This window comes from Chionomys nivalis, chromosome 4 (genome assembly GCF_950005125.1).
Source record: "Chionomys nivalis chromosome 4, mChiNiv1.1, whole genome shotgun sequence".
Classification (NCBI taxonomy): Eukaryota; Metazoa; Chordata; class Mammalia; order Rodentia; family Cricetidae; genus Chionomys; species Chionomys nivalis.
The window spans coordinates 40,247,607-40,263,383 of record NC_080089.1 but is presented as its reverse complement, the minus strand read 5'-3'; the positions used below and the strand labels follow the sequence as shown (position 1 = coordinate 40,263,383).

At 43.8% G+C, this 15,777-nt stretch overlaps 1 long non-coding RNA gene across 1 annotated transcript in view; it reads right to left on the bottom strand.

Moving 5' to 3' along the window:
• The window catches only part of LOC130872409 (uncharacterized), a 54,977-nt gene extending 42,401 nt beyond the window's left edge, over positions 1–12,576 (bottom strand). The window contains exon 1 of the long non-coding RNA XR_009056963.1: positions 12,326–12,576. This is a non-coding gene — a long non-coding RNA (uncharacterized LOC130872409). The remainder of the gene's footprint in view (positions 1–12,325) is intronic.
• Between the last annotated feature and the right edge of the window lie 3,201 nt (positions 12,577–15,777).

Below are 15,777 nucleotides of genomic sequence, written 5' to 3'. Positions count from 1 at the left end.
TGAATCTGCCTCCTCAGGTTCACTTCATGTGGATGGTTCCCAAATCAACTCAGAGAAAAACATACACTCTTCACACTGTATGCTTTCAAAGTCTCGGGACACAACAGCAGTGACAGTACGCTGTGATTTGAATATGTTCTGAAGAGGTTCTAGGAAAAGGGGCGACTCGAGAAAGCTTGTCAAGCGGCGCGCCTTACGGAAGAGGTAACATGATCCGATGACGACTAGAGCTGACTCTGTTTCCTGATACCTCCCCAGCTATTTTGCGGGAAGAAAAAGATATTCTGAAGAGCCATGGAAAGAAAGCATAATTTAGCACTTATTGGAAAGGCTCTATTACAGCTATGGCTCATGCTCAAAGCAGCGAAAGGGCTAAAGGAGAGGAAGGAATTTTTTTCTGAGTTTACAGTAAAAGCTACTAGTGATGACTCTTTCCAAAGGGTCCCATCAAACACAAACTAGAAAAGTTATACATCAACCCCACACTCCTTTACAAGGAAATGCGAAAGGGCAGACAGGAGGAGGGTGAAGTCGCAACTTCAACATTTTCTAGGAATTTTCCACACAATGTATCCAGTTGAATAGGAAAGAAGACCATTTAAAGGTTAATTTTGTCAACAGAGCTTTGCTGGATAAATGGAGTCAATTTTGATTGTCTACTTCAGACCTGCTCACGGGCAAACCTCCAATTTAATAAAGACAGGGTTGCTTTAAAGAACCCCTGGGAGGGTAAACACGTCTTCTTATTGACAGTTTACGTCCAAGCCATGTGCCACTTTCGTTTCTCCTAGAGCATGGGGCTCAGCCTGAGGTAAGAGGATGATTTGCTAAGACTTCGGTAAGAACAGTGTTTTCAAAAGCCTATAATGTCTGGGGAGGTCTATGGGGTCTCACTGGTCAACAGCTCCAAAAGAGGCGACTTAGTCTTGCCATTGGGCTTTTTATTTGTTAGCCTGTGGTATGTAGTAGAATCTCCATTACTCCGCCAAATGGATATATTAAATTGACTCCTAATGACTTATTGTTATATTCATCAATTAATATATCTCTCAACCTTCATTAGAGAAGCTTTTTTATTTTGCAGTGTGTAGAAATCAACATGGAGAACTTGTCACCATGCAGACTAGAGACTATGGAATACTGGGCGCTAAGAAAGACACCTATACATGCTCCTCCTAAGGCTTGGGAAATCATTGAAGAAGGGAGCACAGAAAGATGGTAAGAGCCAATAGTGGTGGATCGTCACAAGAAAAGTGTTTTCTGGACGTGGCAGAACAGGTGCAAATTTTAACCCACAGCAGTTGAGACAACATGAATATAACCGGCACACGCTCACGACATGCAAAATGCCAGCACGGGGAGGGAAAGTGGCACAAAGTCACACCCTTAGTTAAGAAGAAATTGGCAACTGATAGTCATGGAGAGAAGGACTCCATGGGTTTGGCATCTGGTGGGTTGACCACACACTAGCAGAAGTTCTCACACACAATGGGCAGTGCAAATTATACCTAATGGGATTTAAATTTTTTTAAGAGAACATAAAGTTAAGTGGGAAGGAGCAGAGGTGAAACTCAGAGTTGGGGGAAGGGAATGAATATGATCAAAATGCATTAGAAAATCTCAGAGAACTAATTAAAAATGAGAATAAAATAGCATTTTCCTAGTAGCTAGGAATTGGGAGGATTTCAAGTTGTTCCCCAGTACTCTGAAATAAACGTCCTAATGTTATTCATGAATGAATTAACGTGATTCACTAATAATTTGGGGGGAACTCTGTAAATATTTCGCTTTGCATCCTTAGCTGTGCTTCTCTATGTCTCTTCTACGACAGGGACATACTCGGCATTTCTCAAGCTTGTCTGATTAGAGAGTACCTTCTGATTTAGTGGCACTTATACCAAAATGTCATTGACCTTGATTCCGAAAAAGGAAGCGTGCTCTCCACCGCCATACAGTCTAGAGAGACAATTCTTAGCAGCATTCGAGCTAGAAGCATGGGAAGTATGTAGGCGATAAGAACTACCAACTGGCTATGCCTTTGACTGGGATACCTGGGCCTCTACTTAGGCTCCTTCAGCATAGTCAATGGATAGGAACTCCCCAGTATCCCATGGCACCCTTTTCAGCGCCACCTTCACGGTAGTGAAAACAGTGGAGCCCTGCTGGTGCCAGATGGTAAGGAGGGACAAGGCAGGCCCTCTTCTCACGAGGACTCTCCAGCACTAAGAAGCACAAGGACGGAAAGGTTATTTTACTGTGTCCCTGAACACACAGGTTGATTACTCTTAACAAGTGCCATGGCAGCCTTTGACACACACTGAAAAGAGCCCCAGTTCCTTTAGCAGGTCATTCTGGATCTGCTGGATGAAACTCCTTGGGTCTCTCCCTCACCTAAGACTCACCTACTATAATGGAATCATACTTCCCTGTAAGATCACCTGTAGGGATGACTTTATAATGTCACTATGCCATTTATCCTGGACTACAGAGGAGGAAACAGATGCCCGAGGGAATGGTGCATCTGTTAGAGTTTTATGAGAGAGGAAGTCTGTGGGTGAAACTTCTGTCTACAGCACACTTTCTTCACAGGAAGAACACCTTCTACCCAACACCCAGACCACTTGAAAAATTCCTAATGCATCATACGGGTATCAGAGTCAGGCCCCCCTGACTTCAAGGCTCAAATATATATAAAACACATAGCTAACTCATTGATCTGCTCTGCATTTTAAAATAACTTTAGCCAAGATTTTAGCCAATTGAACACAAATTAGCACAAATATGGAGTCCTTTTTATCCTTAATCTAACTGTGAGTGACATGTTTTAGTGTCTTCAAATCATGACGTAGAGATTAAGGAGGGAAAAATTGTCACTGTTGTAAGGCCTGGCAGAGTGAGATTGAAATCCACACTCAGATTTCCGATTCAGTTTGCCATTAAGTGAGTCAAAGTCTTTGAGAGATTTTCAGTGGAAGTTCATGACCAGCTTAATGTTTTTCTAATTTCCTAACCCTTAGTATGTTGTGCTATAAACCAGTACCTTATTGAAAACTTAGTATAATTATTTTGTGAATTTCTGGTTTATTTTTCCTATTTGAACACAGAGCTCTGGCCTTGTGTATCCCACAGCCTTCTCGTCTACTATTCTCCAGGCCCTATGTGCATTCAGCACTCAGCACAGATCAAGGGTGGCTCCCCTCCACCCCTGGAAACTCTCCAGCCTTTAACAACATTGACCAGGAAGGAAGGATGCTCAGCCGCGTATTCCTATAGCACCTAGTGCACATCCTATTGGACACACTCTACACATCTATTGTCGTGCATCTCCCTGCTTGACCTCCGCCGGCCTGAGAAGAGAAATCTTAGACTATTTCTCTTGCAGCTCCAGAGGCTAGCTAGCAATTGAGAAAAGCGTGCATAGTCCGGTGAAGGAACACGAAACCGAGCAAGGTATCCAGCGGTTTTAGGGAGTTCCTAGTCTTTTGCAGGGAGAACAACATGTAAAGAGAGCAACAGAAGGTGTACTTCCCACACACCAGTGGGTTCAGGGTACTTTGGAAGTGGAGATAAGAAGAGACTACTGTCCCCACAGTGAGGCCTCAGAGAGCCGAACTGAACAAAGTCTTGAAAGAAGAGCAGAGAGTCAGCAGATAGCGTTCACAGAGGAGTATGTGGGCAGGAGAGGGCGAAGGCAGACTCCTGCAGGGCTGTATTGTGTGCTGTACAGTACGCCGACTTTCCTGGAAGAACCAGCCCTCTGCCCCCACCCAGCCTGCTGGTTCTAATAGCACTGCCTGTAGTGTGCATTCTCTGCTTTTCCTGGGGGCACCAGACTTCCCAGAGGTTTTGAAAAATGATCCAGCCTCTTGAAGAAAGTAGACCTGAGGGCGGAGGCAGTGGCGGGGTTGGCGAAAAGTGAGTGGGTCTTGAGGGTTCGGTAGAGAGATCATGGATAAGGTGGAAGGAAGGGTCACGGTCTTTTGTTCAGGTAATTTCTGGAATCAAGGGTACTCTATATCTTTCTGGAGTTTGAATTTTTAATCTGACTTATACATGCAAACACAAGATCCTAGCCAACAACAGCAAGACGTTCAAAAAACCATCACCTACCACATATACACAGAAAGAGGCAAAGGGTTGCTTAGGATTGTATCACTCAAATGGGTCCTTCCTCGTTGTACTATTTAGCTTGTGTTAACTTGAAACAAGCTGGAGTCACTTGGGAAGAGGGAAGCTCAACTGAGAAAATCCCTCATGAGAATGGCCTGTGGTGGTATGTTTTCTTTTTTTTTTAAATTGATAATTGATGTGGGGGGACCCAGCCCACTGTAGAAGGTACCCCTCTCCTGGGACTGGTGGTCCTGAGTGCTGTGAGAGAGTGGGCTGAGCAAGTCATAAGGAGTAAGCCAGGAAGGCGCACTTCTCCATGGCCTCTGCTTCAATTCCTGCCTCCAGGGCCTGCCTTGATTTCCTTGAGTGACAGACTTTCTTCCTTCAGTTGCTTTTGGCCATGGTATTTATCATAGCAATAGAAAACCCTAACCAAGACACCTATCATTGGACTCAATCTCTTCACTTAAATATGGAGACACAGGCTCGCTCACTCGTCTATTCCATTGCCTCCCATCCTACTCCCAACCGCCTGTGGAGATCCAAACTCCTCCCAAAACAACTGTTCTGTGTCTAAACTGCTTTCTCTATTTCCTGCTGGCTAGTTAGTTTCAAGGTCATCCTGGGGTTTGAATTTGGTAAAATAAAATAAAAATAGAAATTTCATGACATGGCCACAAAGTGATGACTTCATTGTTTTTTAATTTACCCAACAACTTCGTCCCAGCATGCACCTGTTCTGGAGTAGGCTATCTGGAGACAAATGAAGCATTCTTCTTGGCCTTAAGCAACTTACCAAGTGGGGGAAGAAATAGCACAGTTTCCCAGCATTCCTGGACCTCAAGTTAGCCATCTGGGAGGATATGAACTTAATATTTTTATAATTTCTGGTAAGTCTTTTTTAAAGCAGTCATGATGCAAATGAAAACATCCGCTCACCATTTTATAGCTATATTTAAATTTATTTTTAATAAATAAAAAAATGGCCTCATTAGCTGGGCCAATTGGACCTAGCACTTTGACTAGCTTTTAAAATGGTGACATATACTCCAAAGACAATTATTTTTATCTCACAAGTATCTGAAAGAAATGTATTATAGGGTCTGAGTCCTCCCACCGACAGGAGGTACAAAGCCTTTTCGCCCAAGGCTGAACAGCGTTATTACCCTAGAGGGATTTAGAGTATTCAGAATAGATATGTTTTAAAGCATCTTTTAAAATAATGAGCTCTGGAATTTTTATTAACTTTTCAGACAGTCTTCTATCTGCCCAGAGGCAGGTACCAGGATCACCTTAGGTCACATGGAATGTCTCCCCACTTTGTGATTCTGCAGTTGTTCAAACTGGATTTTGCCAAGCCTGTGACAAGCTGAAGAACTAGCTCTTCCTGTCCTGGTTCTCTTCCTATGTAGGTCAAATCCCATCGCAGTGAGGACCCTGCCAATCACCACCTCATGACCCGGTTATTTTAGATAGCCTGAGAAAATGAGAATCAAACTCAACCTCTAAGTCAGAGTTGCCTGTTACAGAATTTGACCTGAATACTATTTAAGCAAAGTGTGTCTGTGGCGTAGTTTTCTCTTTTCAATCTTCAAGATACAAAGTGAGTACAGAGCTGTCACAGAAAAATTATCAATGAGTACACCAAGTCCTGATCGCTGACTCCAGTTGCCTGATGGAGACTGTGGAGTCACAGTGTTTGGGGCTCAGAACTATGCATCTTCAGATAAGAATGATTTCCATCTTTGGTAGGCTGACAGAGCATAGGCATACTCACAGCAATCACCAGGCAAAGACAGGAGAATCATAAGGTCCAGGCTAGCCTGATACATGTAATAGGTCTTGTTTTCAACACACAATAACACAGAAACAAAAACAAGTGTTACAGCTGTACAGCATAGTTTACCTAATATGCATATAGCTAGAATTTGATCCTCAGTGCTACACATACATGCATACAAACATACATGTATATGCATGCATGTACAAGTAAACAAATGGTATCCATCTTACGTCTGTCATGCATTCAAGTCAAATAGAGACAAGGAAATTTGCCCAAAATATGTCAGGCATATTAATAAGCTTTGTTGGCCAGCAAGTTAGCTCAGCAGGCAAAGACACTGCTGCCAAACCTGACAATCTGTGTTCAACCCCACATAGTGGAGAGCGAGAACCAACTCCCCAAGTTGTCCTCTGACCGCCACAGGCATGCCATAGCAAATGCACATACCCCCATAAATAAGTAAGCATCAAAGTTAAAAGAAGCCCTCTTATCATACTGGGTAGCCCAAACCTGAGGCTTCTTTGCACACACATTCCCAAGGGGCTAATTTTTGGCACACATTCTTCTGTCTTGGCATGAGGGGCGAGTTCCTATTCTCTGAAATGTCCTTTTATGAGAATGGAAATGCCCTGAGAGGAGGTTGCTTGGTTGGTTCTTGCTATATTTATTGAGTCCCATTAGTTAGAATGGAAGTTCTACCAAAGTATGGAGTCTCATGCCGAGAACCACACCCAGGCCATAAAAAGTGCTTGACATTGGTTTGCTGAGCTGTCCAACAAAGAATGATATCTGTTAAGACGCAACTTCATTCCCCTTCTATAGCTGCCGTAAATATTTTCTCTGACCCTTTCAAACAGCTTGGAGTTCTCTAGAATACTTGTGGGACATTCTCTTTGCTGTCATTATTATATGCATTTTACCAACTAAACCGAGGAGCACTTTATGACAGGAACCATGTTTCATAGGATCACAGTCTTTGTGTTAAAATAGTAAGCGTTCAATAAATGCCTACTGCCTGAGCAACTGAGAGACTGGGGAGAAATTCTTCTCTTGCAATTACTAATGATACAGATTTTATGACCGAGCATCATATCTCAAATTCTGCCTGGACTCCAGAGCCTTCTGTAGACCAAACTGAAGAAGCCATGAGTCACTATGCTCGGAGGGGAGGGTGTGTGTTTGTGCGGGATTTGTTTCCCGACCTCCATGACTCATGTGTATAATCACCCAAACTGCATCCTGTCTGGGGAAGTAACCAAAACCCTTATTTCTGGCCCCAATGGCTTCTTGGTTTTATGAGTAAATGCCACTGGCATGCCATTAAATAAATGCCCTCAGAAAGCCCTCAGCTAATGCCATCACCTACAACAGTCTGGGTTGTAACCCATCAGTCTTGCTTGGAGAACATGAGCTGACGGCCTCTCTTTCTCAACTTGTCTCTATCTGGTGGTCTGCCTCCAGGTTCTGACTGTGATGCTCTCTTCCAAAGCAAAGGTCAAGTCACTCTCCTGCACACAGTCAGTGGGCCTTCCCATCTACAGCAGTGGTTCTCAACCTCCCTAATGCTGCAACCTTTTAAAGCAGTTCTTGATGTTGTGCCGACCGCCAACCATAAAATCATTTTCATTGATACTTCACAACTGTAATTTTACTACTGCTTTAATAATCTTAATGTAAATATCTGTGCAGGATGGTCTTAGGTGACCCCTGTAAAAGGTTGACAACCACTGATCTACAGAAAAAAAAATTAATTGTATGTGTGTGCATTTCTGTGGAGGCCAGAGGTCAACACTGGGTGCCATCCCCAATTGCTCTTTACTCTTATTTTTTTTTTATTTATTGTTTTGCACAGGGTCTTTCACTGAAGCTGGAGCACACCAATCCAGCTTGACTGGCTGGTCAATGAGCCTCAGAGATCTCTCGTCTCTACCTCCCTTGTGCTAGAATCACAGCTATGCACTGCTGTACTCAGAATTTTTCTGCGGGTGCTGAGGATTGAACCCCATTACTCATGCTTGCACAGCAAGAAATTTATCATCTGAGCCATCTCTCTAGTGTAATATCTAGCTTCCTCTAATTCTTAAAATTTTTTATACGTATAAACGTTTGCCTACAAGTGTGTATGTGTTCCATTGTATGCCTGGTACCCAAGAGACAAGAAGGGGGCATTGAATCTTCTGGGACTGGAGTTATAGATGACTATGAGTCACTCTGTGGGTGCTAGGAACTGAACCCAGGTCTTTAGCAATAGCAGAAAATGCTCCTAAGCACTAAGCCATCTCCCCAGCCCCAAGACCTAACTTTTTAACCTAATTTCCAAGGTCTTCTAGAATCTGGCCTCGGTCTACTTCACTTACTTTCTCTTCCTCCAATACCATAAGCTTCCATTTACCACCACCATGGGCGACATTTCTCAGTGTATACGAAGTTTCCTCTTCACTTTTTGTCTCTGTTCTCTCTGTGCCTCTGGCATTGCTTTCTCCTCCAATTTCTAGATGTCCAAAATCTGAACTTTTTCAAATCTCACCAAATAGTACTTCCTCTACCCTGTCTGCTGTGCTTGTCCCACTGGGAAAAGTAACTTCTGATTGGCAGATGCTCCCATCTGAGCTTTTGAAAGTGTATGACAGACACACGATCTCTACTGTGTTTGGCTCTCTAGTAAGGCTTTGTTTGGCGATGTTAGAATCTTGGTCGGTGAAATCATCTTTCAACTAGCTGTGTGAAGTAAAATGAAGAGTCAATATAAAATTTAGTTGAACGGAAAATTGAATTTATTCCCTCAAAATCATCAAGAAAGGCTCAATGTGGAGGTTTCTCCTTTCATTCTTTACCTCCTTTCCTGAAATTACAAGATTAAGAAAAACTCTGGTCTCTGAAAACAGCCATTGTCTTGTTTTATCATCCTGGGCTTCCTTCCTCCCAGGGCCCGCCTCCTTGTGGCCTACTTTGCTAGCAGATGTCATAAACTCAGTGGGGAAAGATATAATTTTGATATTAACTTGAATTAAGAAAAAAGAAATGTAATTAAAAGTGGATCTTCTGTTTTAAAAAGAAAACTTTTTAAAAGATAGTATGCGCTGCAAACAAAGACTTCCTTGTTACTTTCTGTTGCGGGGTATCTGAGCTACCAGGCCCATCTCTGGGCAGATGGAGACACAAGAATTGATGCAATAAAGCCCTGCTTTGTTTGATTACAAAGCACGATGCTTTCTTTCCATTCTGCTTAGTCGCTCAGCACTGGTCCTGCGAATGGGGACAGAGAAGATAAGCCGAGGTTCACCCAAGCCAAGGACAGATATGGCAGGAACAGAGCGTCAAGAATTCTCTCCGTCCAGTGTCTTTTGGCAGTGACAGCCTCTGGGGGAAGCCTTGGTGGCCCTCTTTCCCTGTCTCTCTGGTGGCTGCCAGCCCCCACCTGTGCCACCTAATGACCGCACAGCCATAGACAGATTTGCCATTTCTGTCTCAGCTAAGAGAGCCACAGAATACCTGCTATAATAGGACCATGTAGACTTAGTAAATTCTAAACTGCTGCCCAGATAGGAGTTGTAGCTAGCTACACATTCAAAAATGCCCATTTTTCCCTCATTCCTCTACCTTGGGCCTTGCGTGCATCTTTAGGGACCCGGTAATAAGTATTTTCAGTTCTTCAGGATACATTGACTCTGTCACAACTTCTCAAAGCCACCTCTCTAGTAGAAAATGTAGTTTTAGACAACATGTCCGCAGATGGGATTTTACTCCAGGGATACTTTGTGAAAACCATGGTTGACCAGCTTTGGCCTGTGGGTCATCCACGCACATGCCCGACATGTTTGGTAAGAACAAAACACCAGAGGTAGAAAGAACTATCTAAGCTTGTTTCCTGGCATAAAGAATGAAACTGGTGAACTTTGTAAGACTTCCAGATGTCTCCTTAAGGTACCATTTGAAATGAGGCTTTCAGCTGTATCGAGTACCCTCACCACCATCAGGAGAGGCATAAAACAATCCAAATTTTCCATACCTTACTCTGGACCACACTCTTCTCTAGGAAAGGCAGCTCTAGTACTGTTAAAGAAAATATCAATCACACTTGTGGTAAAAAGGTCACTACATTTTTTAAACAAATTGGTCCTTTGAGCAAGATGAATTTTAATGGATTGGTTTATTAACCTAAAGGTTGAACTAGACTGAGAGTAACTAAATGATTTGTTCATAATTAGAATTATTTATAATTATTTTACTTGGGAAAAAAAATATCACCTTAAATGTCAGGATGTTTTTTAATTGCCTCAGATGAGATTCAAAATAATTGACTTTGCAAATGTATTTTTTTTAAAAAAAAAAAAAAGAACTCATTTAAAAATATCCAAAACTGCTGACTGGTGACAGTTTGTCTAGAAGATGCAACGTATCGATAGTCATTGCTATGGACAGAGCAGAAATTGGTCCAGAATTTTTTGAGCCATGTGAATTGTGGTCACTTCTATATTCTAAAACAGCTGAAATCCTGAGAGAGACACCAATATTCTTGCTCTCCATTAAACCTGCACTTTAAGTGTACTCTGTGAACATTTATATATAGTTTTGATTAAAATGCAGAATGAATATGTTTGAAAGGGGAAGGAAAGTATGCACACACATACACATACAAATGCATGCACATGTGAGTGCATATTCATGTGTGTGTGCAAGTGTCTGTGCTTGGTAATTTTAGAAAAATACAGCCTTGTACCTCTTGTCGATGTGGCTAAGATTTTGACTTTCTGCATGCAGGTGAGTAGCGTGTGACTTAAACTTGGCATCTTTGTGAATATTCACTTCATCGTCTGATTGGCGGAGAAGAGGAGGAGCAGGAGAAAGCTTCCTTTTGTTAGCAGCTGGAACAAAAGTTTAAAATAATTTCAAGGTTTGGGACAAGCACTAGAAGAGCCCAGTGGAGTCACGACAATAGTACGGAGCTAGCCACGTCACAAACTGCTGATGTCTGCAGGTCGATGGCGCTCTTCAAACGTACATTTAGATGCAACAAGGGAGATCTGTGAGCACTCCAAGTGACAAATGAAGGAGAGATGTCAAGCACCTTACAAATGGCCTACACCACTGTCCCCACAGGTCACACTGCCACTTAAAACCGAAGGTGCTCTCATAGGTGACCTTCACCAGCCTGGCCCAGGCCAAAGACCCAACTTTATGTCTAACACATTTCATTTTGGTGGAAAAAGAAAAAAAAAATCACAAGTGACCTGGAACATTCTAGAAAGGGGAGAGAGTGACGGGACTATTATGATCACAGACTGTCATTGCTTCCTCCAAATAGTCTGACCATATGCCCAAGACATGACATTGACTCGTGTGTCCAGGACACAGAAAACCCCCAGGCACTGTGTGGATGCCATCAATCACTCATCTGCATGAGAAATAGAAAATGGGACTAAGGCTGGCAAAAGAATACCCGATTCTGTCACACACACACGCACACACACACAAAGAGTGTGAAATGTCTCGTTTATCAAAGAGATTAGTTCTAAAAGTCTGGGGAGTTACATGTACAAATTGTCCACAAATAGCAGAGTAAGATATGAGCGCAGATTTGCATGTATGCTGTCCTCTCCAGGACTCAGCAAACTCCCTGCTGAGAGGAGCGAGGCTCTATTAGCTGATTAATTATTATTAATGCCAACTTTTATTTAGCTAGCAATTATAATCTATTAAGAGCATTTCTTCACATCCCCTTCCTTATTCAGTCCTGGGAACAATCTGTAGCGCTCGTCGGTAATATATTATTATCTCCTTTTTTTACACAAAGGAAAGGGAAACTCCAGGGTTTCCTTGCTTAGGCTAATCCTGACAATAAGTGGCAAGTTCTAGACTAGAACACAGACTTGCTGATGGCTGCTCCGCTTCCTAGAACGGCTGTGGAAGATCCAAGGGAAGAAAGGGAAAGTGGGAAACATTGGTTCAGAGTGGAAAGAACCTGGAAAAGCCGACAGGCCAGAATTCCTTTTCGTTTAGGTCAAAGAGGGAGTAGGTGTGGCTATATGACACACAGCTAGATCAGATCGGCTCACTCCAAACTTCCTTATGCAACTGGACATCCCGTGCCGGTCTCCCACCCACCCGTTTTCATGTCAAGCTTCTTAAGGAGCTGAGTTGAAGCCAACTTCAGACTGATAGCTATTCTCAAGCCCTCCCTCTCTCAGCCAGCCACCTTTTTTTCTTTCTTTAGTCCTCTTTTGAGCACCCCCCCACGTTACCCTCCTCCCTGCCTTAATATCCTCAATCAATGGCCCTCTGCGCTCCCCCCCCCCAATAGCCCTCTGCGCTCCCCCCCAACCCCCCAATCTCTGCTAACCACTCTCATTTTGGTCTATCCATTTTCCCAGGTCAGGGGCTCTGTGCCTCTTTACCCATAAGCCCCCTGGTCATCCTCTCTCTGGCTCTCACCTGTACTCCGCAGTCACAGGCACCTCCTGGTCGCCCCTCAGATGTCTTCCTTCTGTCCGCCTGAGGACTCCAGCCTCTCTCCAGGGCCTACCAGCTGGGGCTGTGCAGTCTTCGGGCCCTTTGTCATTCCACTTCCTTGGTTCACAGCGCTAGTAAATAACAACACACAATACAAGATGGTCTCAGCTATGTTTCTCGCCTGCAGCCTCCAGCAGTGCTATCTCAGACCCCAACATTGCAACAAAGAAATCTCACAGTTGGGTTAGTGAAAACCAGTACAGGACAGGAGCAGAAAACTTCAGCACTTCCCAAATTGCTCAGCCCCAGCTGCCCTCCAGGGGCTCCCCCTAGTGGGAGATGCTGAGCACTGCAGGCCCGTACTAGGTTTGGAATCCTGTCTTCGGGTGGGAGGAGGGGAGTGAAGCAAAGGAGAGAGCACACACTGTGTTCTGTGAGCAACAGCATCTGTGTGAATAGCAGGGCGGAGGTCCTCTGAAATCAATCGGGGAAATCCTTTGGAAATCTGGACTTCTTGGGACCCGATGTCTCGGAGTACAGGTGGAAATGGTCTAAGGAGTCAACAAACTTGCAGGGCTTATACTGTACAAGGGACAAGATGATTTGCAATCATTTGTTGTTGCTGCTGCTGCTGCTGCTGCTGTGTGTACAGCTCTTACTGGCAAAAATGCATTCCTAAGTCACGCTGTCTCTCACCCACAGCTGTCCTGGAGGAACAGGCATAGCTTCTGAAGCCTGAGAAAATAATGCCAGTTCAGTCTCCTGGGCTCTCTTGGCCTTTTGGTGTCATGGGAACCCGGGTTACTTTCTGCTGTCCACTGTGATGAATACAGACTGCATATCCAAATAGCATCTTTCTCCGCAGAGATGCAATCTCATCCATTCTAACCTACCCAGCAGGCAGGTAGGAAATAAGAAATCGATTATTCTCTTCTGCAAGGAGGCAAGCAAGTGATGTTTCCAGTGCTACTAGACAAACCATAAGGGGCGGGGGGACATTGGGACAGGGTTTCCTGGCCTCCTCCCATGCAGGACATCCAGACTGTGTTCCACCTCAGGAGATGAGGGGACTAAGGGCTGAGTTCAACCTCAGGACAGGGCAGTGAGCTAGACCCCTCAGCAACAGGGATTGCCCCCCCCCATGTGAGGACAGTGTGTTGAGTGTGATGGAGAGAAAGAGAGAGAGAGAGAGAGAGAGAGAGAGAGAGAGAGAGAGAGAGACCCAGCCTGATGCTGCAGGCAAGAGTTCAATTCATCATTGTGTCAAATCGGGAAGGGAACCAATAGGACAAATGGGAAGCTTTTTATTTACCGCTAACAGTGAAGGGTAAACAAATAAGGAGACCTTACAGGATGGTGACAGTAATTTGGTGCTGACCAGATAACCACACGCTTTGTGATCTAATCGTTTCACCATCAGACCAGCTGGGGGGGGGGGACCTAGGCTGTGGGATTAGAAGAGTCCCGTTTCACTGATAAAGAAACTGAGGTCAGAGTGGTTAATGGACCAGCCCGTGATCAAATCGAAATCTCCGAAAGCTCAGAGTCCATTTCACATGTCGTAGTGCTGTAGGTGCCCTTCTACCTATCCCGGGGGGGGGGGGTGTCAAGAAATCAGAAATCAATCTAAAACACTTCCTATTTACTCAGCAAGCCAAATCACAACCAAGTCACACCCATCTTTATTAAATCCCGCTATTTCTCTCATGTTGGGAGCAGCACTGGACTGAACCATGTGGGAAGTTCAAACTCCATATAAGTTATGCTTTTTAAAAATCATTGCTGATTTATGGGTTCTTTATCCAATGGCAACATGGACACTATCGGAATAAAGTTTCAAATAGCAACAATAATCCATGAGAAAGAAGCATAACAGAATTAAGATGGTGGTGGTGATGGTAAACATGAAGAAGTCAGTTAATGATATGGTTATTGACCGAAGAGTCATTATTGCTTAGATCTGTCCTGGCTCCTTGGGTTGAGCAAGTGTTCAGTGACTCTGGCAAAACAGAGAGAGGTTTAAAGGTGGGCATGGTGGTGCAGGCTTGTAGTTCGAGAACACAGGTGATGAAGGCAGGAGAATTAGAAGTTCAAGCCCATCTTCAGCCACATCGCAAGCTGGAGAGCAGCCAATGCTGCCTAGGACTCCCCATCCAGGAAAGAGGAAAAGTCAAAGAACTGGAAGGAAGCTTCGGAAGCAAGACTGTTACCTTCCACGCAATTGTGTCTTCAGTTAAAGCTGAGTCTCACTCTGCCGTCCAGTTGACATCCAAGTCCAAACCATTGCTCAGGGTGTTGGGGTCAGGTGTATTGAGCTTGTAGGAAATGGCAGATCAGTGGTAGAGAGTCAAGGATGCAGATGAAGAAGCAGGATGGATAATGTTCCCTCGGAGCTACTTGGAGCAACCATTCTGCTTTAGCCTCCACCAAGCCAAGTGGGGTGAACTGAGGATTCGGTAGCCAGTGTCTCCAAAAACTGTAAAACCAGGTCATGGGACGTTTTGAAAGTGGGGTTACTTAGACAAGGACCCAACCCTATCATTAATATTTTCAAATGTAAAAGGAGCTCTCAAGTGGGAGACAGATGATATTTGCTCTGTCAACTAGGAAATAGAATGGAGCCATCAGAAAGAAAGTCCAAACAGAAAGACTTCTGACTTGCTTACTCAAAGAACAACGTTCTAAGAGGCATGGTCTTACATGCTTATAATCCCTGCCCTTGGAAAGTAGAGAAAGCAGGCTTGCAAAAGACCCCATCTAGAAAACCAAAAGAAAACCTAAGAATAAATATAAAAATAAAAATGTATTTTTCCAGTTCAGTAGAAGTTAGAAATCACTTCTTGTCTAGAAAAAGCTAGGAGGGCTCTGCCTTCAAAGAGAAGACCCAACCGTTGAGGCCAGTTGAGATGAAATAACATTTGAGAATCTTTCTGACTCAGAATCTTTGGGTTGATAAATAACTGTGCCCTATAGGAGAAGTCAAAAAAAAAAAAACCAAAACAAACAAACAAAACATGTGAACTGTCTACACAACATTTCGATACTTGCTAAGGAGCCTCATGGTTTAATCTGACAGCCACCTAACTCCAAAGTGTGCTTCGTTTCTTTTCCTGTCTCTCACTAAAACAAAATAGTTTACCCTCGGAGGTAATTCCACAAGGCTATAGGACTTCTTAAATGAGGCAATTGCCCTTCAGTGTGGTAAAAAATACAAAAAGGCATGCATTTGCTCTCTTAATAACCTGTGGTTTAAAGAGATGGCGATGGGAAGAAACCACTGCAATAGCAAGCTACCACCGCCACCCATGCCTGAACCCCTTCCACACTTTCCTCAACTAAGAGGCTGTCATAGCTCTGTAGACAGCCTCAGAGATGCATCTGGTTATAGAGCATGCTACTGGGGCTAAAGAATAGCCACTTGTGTGTAATATGTA